The following is a 6,169-nucleotide window of genomic DNA, read 5'->3' on the forward strand; positions in this document are numbered from 1 at the left end:
GCCACATGGGCCCTCCCCTTTGTACAGGGCCTGGCGTGCCAGGGCCTCCCCCCAGGCTCTCCCTCAAAGTCTCGGCAGCCTCCGGGGACATTGTGATAGGCAGTGTCGCAGGCACTCTCAAGGCATCCCCTTTGCCTCTCCCCCGGAAGTGGGAATATTAAATGGCCCCATACCCAACACCCCTGGTGCCTTCTGCAGCCAGATGCACCCCGCCATTCATGCCCAGCCCCTCCTGCTCCCCAGGCCCCCCTGGGGATGTGGGAGGCTCCAGTGCAGAAATCCCAGGTCGGGGCCCTCTGCCGGACTTGGCTTCTCGGCCCTGGCTGGCAGTCCACCGGCCGGCCCAGCCCCTGCAGCCCCCTGCGCCGTGGCCGCAGGCTCCTGGCAGCTGTCCCTCCCTCGTCTCTTCGGTCTGCGGTCACCCTCGTCACACGCGCAGTGCTGTTTGAGCGACACGTGGGGAAGTGGCTCATTACTCAGTAGAGAGAACGTGTTTAACCAGATCTTCAGTAGCATTGCCAATCTGGTTCAATTAAGGTGATTTTTTTTTTGTAATTATTATTATTATTACTTTGGTGGGACAATCTTTAATTTTCTAAAGATAGCACTAACATCAGCTTGTTAGCCACCCCATGCTCGTCCCCGCCCCGGCCTGGCTGGACACCTCCTGGGCCCCGGGCCTGCTGGCGCCTCGCAAGTTGCTCAGCAGCCAACTTCCCCCACCCCCCACACTTACATCCAGACGGGGCTCCCGTGGCCGGGGAGTGAAGACGGCCGTGCCTGCGGTTGGAAAATGTTGGCAGAGCCAGGCTCTGGCTTGCCTCCCCGCCCTCAGAAGCTGGCTGGTCGGTGACATTCACCGAGATGGCCCCCATGTCACCAACTGTCACCTGGAAGCACATGGTCGCCGGGGAGGATGACCCCACACCCCGGCTTTCCCAAGCCTCGGCGTTCGCCAGGGCTTCGGGCCGCCGGGCCGGCGGTGAGTGCTCCAGGCCAGGCTGGGGCTTCCTCCACCGCGGGGCCCTCGGGGGCCCGGCCGGACCGTGCAGCCGGTGGGTCATCGGCTGACGTGGTCCCCATCACGGAATTCGGGCGCGTGGCGCGGTCCCTGCCCACGCAGGTGTGCGGCGTAAGACGCGTGTGCCGGACCGGAGCTGCACGGAACTGCACGGCGCACGGGCGGCAGGTCCCAGCGTTTTGTGTTTATTTTTAATCAAGACTATTTTTTCCTGTTTTCCTATAAATTTGCTTCGTGTAAGCAAGTACATAAGGACCCCTCCTTTGGTGAAATCCGGGTTCGAATGAATATCCACGTGAGGAGATGCATCTATTTTAAGATGCTTTGGCGCAGACAGCTTTAGCGGCTTCCAGCCCTTAGCCATGCCTTAGCCGGGATGCGTAGCTAACCCTTCAGGGGATGACACATACACAGAGAGTAAAGATAAGAGAAAATGTCTAAAGCATTGGGAAAGGTAAAAAAAAAAAAAAAAAAATCTATTTTTGTACAAATGTAATTTTATCCCTCATGTATACTTGGAGGGTGTGGCGGGGTGGGGGGACTGGTTCTGTTTCTGCTTCTAGAGATTGAGGTCAGAGTGTCCTCGGTGACACGCCGGGACGCGAGGCGGCGGAGGACGGGGCTCCGGGGACCGGCTCGCGCGGCCCCGTGACATCGCGGCACGGAGCTTTCCCGCGGGGCCCGAAACGTTCGAGGCTTTTCTCCCCTCTCCGAGTAACACGACGGCCTCGCTCTGTTCTGCCCGTCGCCAGCAGCCTCCTGACTCTGACTCTGAAGTCACTTCCCCGTGCGACGTTCTGTGCGTCGGCCACAGGTGTCTGGGGTGACCGACAACGGTGTGCGAATTGTGGAAAAGAAAAACCGTGAGGAGAAACAAATATGAGCGTTTAAAAATACACCACCCTCCGGTGCTCGTCTGTTCTGGTGGGGGTTGCTGTTTGGGTCTGGAGGTCAGCCACGCGAGGGGGCTTCTGGGGGCTTCTGGCCGCCCCGGGGTGCGGGCAGGACCTGCTGTCCCGGACCTGACCTGGGCTGGATCTGCACAAGGCACCTTACCTGCCCCCCCGGTCAGTAGTGGTGGCCAGTCCAGGGCAGGGGGACTCCAAACTAGGCTACCTTTGACTGCTGCTTGTCCGGGTCTGCTCTGCCCCACAGCTGTCCTGGGAGTTCCCTCTCTGGGGCCCAGGGCTGGTCCAGTGACCGCCAGAGAGGGCCCCTCAGCACCTGTGGGCACCTGCCCTGCCCCGCCCCAGGCTGCCCCAGCCCAGCCCCACTACCCACACTGGCCCGAAAGGGCAGGAGGCTCACACGGCCACCAAGTGAGCGATGTCGTCTAACTGCCCCACTAACACTGAGGGCGTGACACCCATCCGCTCCATCCCGTGTGATGAGTGCTTTTAGGCTCCACGCCGTCTGGGCCTGGGCTGGGCCTGAATCCTTCTGCACCTCTGTCCAGTCGGCACCTCCCGGAGAGGCTCTGGCCCTCTGGAGCTGGGAGCCTCGAGGGCCAGGGTCCCGTCCCAGGGTGCCAGACAGATGGCATGGGGGTGCTCCCTGCTGGGAGGTGGTAAACCTTACAGCTTGGCTTAGAAGGCGAGGCTGCCCTGATGACTCCCCCAGAACATGTTCACACACAACATATGCACACACTGACATATATGTTGTTACCCCCACACTGTCAAACACACATGCGCTCACACAGGCCACACACACACACACACCCCGCCTCCCTCCCGGGCATGGGTTAGCCCCAGGATCCCGGACCGTGGATCATTCTGGGAGCAGTAGACGGGAAGAGGGGGTGCCTCTCGGGCCTCAGGAATTAAAGGCAGGACCGAGCAGGCTTCCCATGGGGGAGTTGGGACCCCTACGCTCACATTCTCCCCCTTCTCGGGCGATGTCAAGGGGGTGGCTGCACCCTGAACCTCTGAGCCTCTGCCTGGGCCCCGGCCGTGGCTGGACACTGGCCGCTGGCTACATTCGACTCTGCAAATACAGGAACAATCCGTCGTCTGTTTAAGACCCGCGGCTGGGCCTCCTGGGGCCACATGGCTGCCTTTGGTGGGGGCTGTGGCCTCTTCACCAGAACCCAGCGGGCCTCCTGGGCCGGGGTGGTGCAGGGGGACACAAGCCATCTGAGGCATTGGCCTTACTGTCACCCACGGCACAGCCCCGCTGGCCTCTGGGCATTGCTAGGACTGGCCTGCTCTGGTTTCTATTCATAGAAACTCCCGTCCACCAGCTGTGGGCTTCTTGGGGGGCCTGGAGAATGGGGGTGCCTCCCAGTTGAGAGGCCTCACCCTACCTTATACATGCCCAAACCCTCTGCTGAGTGCGCTGTATGGAACTCTGGTTCCTGACGATCCCTCTGGCGAGCAGGCCCCAGCCCTGGACACGGCCTCCAGGTGAACGAGCTTCCAGGGCACGGAGCGCAGGGCCGGCCCGGGTCCCCGCGGAGAGCAGGCTTCGACAGCTGTTGGGTCCGGGAGGGCCAGGAGCAAGGGGTCCCGCCCTTGGTCCCGGAAGGGCAAAGCCACTGTTCCCCGATGAGCCACACGGAGGAGCCCTGGGGAGTGCCGAGCTGTCTGAGATGGTTGGGGGCCTGGGCCAGAGCAGGGCGATGACCAAGATGGCCTCCACGGGGGTCACTGCCGTTCAAGCCCCGGGTCCCCTAACATTCTCCAGGACACAGGCTCCAGGGGGCCACACCCGGGGTGGCATGCTTACCTGGGGAGGGGGGCCAAGGGCAGTGAATCCAGGTGGGCAGGGCTCCAACACCCCACTTCCTCGACGGGGACCCTGGTGACCCCCCAGGGACCGTGCTGCTGAGTCCCGCCAGTGAAGCAAACACCCTGGGCTGCCCCCGGGCCTTGCATGGCAACCTGGCCCCAGGCCTCCCTGCTGCCTGCGGTTGCCATGGCAACACCTAACCCGGTCCCCCTGGACCAGAGATGCTGGGCTTGATAAGTTTATCGCTGGGAAATCAGGTGGTGACAACCAAGCCAGCGGGGCTTGGGGTTTGTAACTTGAGAGGCGAGGGCGGGGCAGAGCCCGTTGGAAGGGACGCTGCTGAGTACCCAGTGAGTACCCAGTGGACAGCACGGTGGCCCTGTGCTGGGTGCCTGGAGCCCAGTGCCAGGTCAGGGCAGGCCTTGCTGCCGAGCGGGTGTGAGGAAGGCACGCGTGGGAAATGGGGCACCCTGGAGAGTGGCCCTAGGACCCAGCAGAGGACACAAAGGACAGCGGAGCGGGCATCATCCCCTGGGCCCGAGGGCTGCAGCAGCCAGAGGGACGGGAGCCCGGTGGAGGGGTCAGGGAAGGGGGTCCTCTGTAAGGCTCTCAGGCCCAAGCGCCCTAATGCCCAACGGTCTCATCTGTCCCCAAACTCGGAGGCTCCCCAGCTGTGATCCCGCCCAGGACAGGAGAGGGTCCCCTGCCAGCAAGGGGGGTCCCAGCCACACTCGCGACAGCCCAGCTCGGAGTCGAGGGGGAGCGGCCCGTGGACCGTCCCGTCCCTCCTGTCTCGGGGGCATCCGGCCGCCGGTGGCCTCTCGCTCGGCGTGTCGGCGTGCCTGGCCGTTCAGCGTTTCCACCCTCCACACAGAACCTTCCACGTGAACACTCCAGAGGACCCAGGGGAGACCGTGGGCGGCCTCCCTGCCACGTGCAGACCCCAGGAGCGCCGTCCACCCGGGGCCCAGAGGCAGGGCTAGCCCCGCTTGCGACAGACCCCCTGGGTTACGACGGAGCCGCTGGGGAGCCCCAGGCGTGAGGCAGCACTGCCCCCTGCTGGCGGCGATGAGACAAAGCCCACCGGTCCTTTCTGGTCCCTTCATCTCTTCCCTTCCGTGGGCCCTCTCTGCAGCCCTCCAGCCGCCCCGCCCCCCTCCCGGCACACTTGAATCACGGGGAGGTTTACAGGACTGACTGACGTCCAGGACCCCCAGCCAATGAAAGCAGACCTTCTGGGGTGCAGCAGGCACAGGCGCTTCGTGAAGACGTTGTGCAGCCCTACTGTGTGCTCAGCCTGGGGCGAGAGGTGGGGCAGGTCCTGTTCTCTCTGGGTCTCAGTCTCCCCTTCCCCACAATGAGGACAGAAGTCCCCATGTCCCAGAGCCTCTGTGACAAAGGTGTACAAAGGCCCGGTCAGCCAGCAAACGCTCTAAAGCTGTCACTAACTGCTTTGCTTTGGTGGGAAGAGGCCACGGCATGGGGAAGGGAAAATCCAAGAGCCGGTCAGAGTGGACGTGGGGGCCTTTGGAAATCGCGGGAGGGGACCTAGTCCATCCATCCATTCATTCATTCATTCACTGGACAAACTTATCAGGCCCAGGCCCCGCCCTGAGGGACTGGCTACTCCAGGAGGGCAGGAGGGCAGGGCAGAAATTCCCCCAGGGCCTGGACACCTCCCCCTGCTCCCTCCCCCACCCACCTTCTGCAGTGCAACCTGGGCACAGCCGTCCCTGACCCTGAGCCTCGGGCCCATCTTGACCCCTGGTGGCCCTGACAGTGCCCGCAGCACTGGCTGTGGAGTCTGACCCAAGGCCCGTGAAGCATGGTGCTTGGCACATAGTGGGGAGTGGGGAGTCCGCTTCCGCCTGTGGGACCAGTGTTGGCTCCAGGGTTTACAAGGTAGAGGCTGGTGGGGAGCTTCCAGGTGAGTGGCCAGAATGGCTGCATTTGCTGGTGCCGTCCCTGGCCGCCTTGCCTTGGGAGGTGATGGACTGTAGCGAGCGTGTGCTGTGCGGACTCAGAGCAGAGAGTGCTTATCTCACCCAAGGTGATTAGCCCGATCGCTCAGGTAAGAAACGTGGCGAATGGAGGTGACGAATGGAGGTCAGCTGGAGCAAGGACCAGACCCCCCGGCTTCTGGGCAGCTCTCTGCAGAGAGCCGGCCCCAGTGTCTTCCTCTGAGAGACTCACAGCCGTGGGGACGGGGAGAGGCTGTGCAGACACCTCACAGCGGCCTGAGGGGCATGTGCAGCCCGCCCGGCCACCTGCTCAGAGCCCGGGCTGCTGAGAGGGGCAGGCGGGGCCCCAGATGTTGGCTGGAGCTGTCGGGCAGAGACACCGGTGGGCCGGAGCCCCTGGGGTGGCCGGGTTGGGGCTGGACAGTGGGCTCTTTAGACCCCTCAAGGCCGCTGAGCG

This window comes from Pteropus vampyrus, unplaced genomic scaffold (genome assembly GCF_000151845.1).
Source record: "Pteropus vampyrus isolate Shadow unplaced genomic scaffold, Pvam_2.0 Scaffold289, whole genome shotgun sequence".
NCBI lineage: Eukaryota > Metazoa > Chordata > Mammalia > Chiroptera > Pteropodidae > Pteropus > Pteropus vampyrus.